General features: G+C 60.8%; 1 pseudogene; it reads right to left on the reverse strand.

Annotated features, from left to right (window-relative positions):
* Positions 1–433, reverse strand: part of LOC139026804 (coiled-coil domain-containing protein 177-like) — a 2,575-nt pseudogene extending 2,142 nt beyond the window's left edge.
* Positions 434–1,001: the final 568 nt, after the last annotated feature.

The following is a 1,001-nucleotide window of genomic DNA, read 5'->3' on the forward strand; positions in this document are numbered from 1 at the left end:
TGTCTGGAGGGTGGGAGATGGAGGCTACGTGTCTGGAGAGAGAGGGTGTCTGAGGGGGAGGAGGCTGAACCTGGTTGGTGTGAGAGGGAGGGCTCGGAGGCTAAACCTGGTGTCTGAGGGGAGGACTCGGAGGCTGAACTTGGGTGTCTGGAGGGGAGAGGCTGAGATGGTTCGGAGGGGAGAGGCTGAACGGTGTCTGGAGGGGGAGGAGACTGAAAGCTGGGTGTGTGGAGGGGAGGCTGGAGGACTGGAGGAGGCTAAAGCTGCCTGTCTGGAGGGCTATGAAGCTGGCTGGGTGAATGGACTGGGAGCGCTGGCCTCCTGTCCAACTGGGGAGGGGCTGCCATCCTCTCCCCCAGCCCAGAGTGTATAGATGTGGTCTCTGCATTACTGCCACCACACCCTCGCCCTCCTTGTTGCTTCCCATCACCATGGCTGGTAGTCTGGTGGGTACAGAGGCCTGGTCTGGTAGTCTGGTGGGTACAGGGGCCTGGTCTGGTAGTCTGGTGTGTTGCAGAGGTGCTAGTAGTCTGGTGGGTGCAGAGTGGCTGGTCTGGTTGGTGCTTAGGGCTGGTCTGGTAGTCTGGTGGGTGCAGAGGTCTGGTCTGGTTGGTGCTGAGGGCTGGTCTGTGTCTGGGTGGTGCAGGGGCCTGGTCTGTTGGGTGCAGAGAGGCTGGTCTGGTAGTCTGGTGTGCAGGGTCTGGTCTGGTAGTCTGGTGGGTGCAGGGCCTGGTCTTGTGGTGCAGAGGCTGGTCTGTGGTACAGAGCCTGTCTAGTCGCGAGGCTGGTCTGATAGTCTGGTGGGTGCAGGGCCTGGTCTGGTAGTCTGGTGGGTACAAAGGCCTGGTCTTGGTAGTCTGGTGGTGTAGAGGCCTGGTCTGGTAGTCTGGTGGGTGCAGAGGGCTGGTCTGGTGGGTACAGAGAGCCTGTCTGGTAGTCTGGTGGGTGCAGAGGCCTAGTCTGGTAAGTCTGGTGGGTGCAGAGGCCTGGTCTGTAGTCTT

The sequence above is a fragment of the Salvelinus sp. IW2-2015 genome, unplaced genomic scaffold, assembly GCF_002910315.2.
Source record: "Salvelinus sp. IW2-2015 unplaced genomic scaffold, ASM291031v2 Un_scaffold5889, whole genome shotgun sequence".
Lineage (NCBI taxonomy): Eukaryota > Metazoa > Chordata > Actinopteri > Salmoniformes > Salmonidae > Salvelinus > Salvelinus sp. IW2-2015.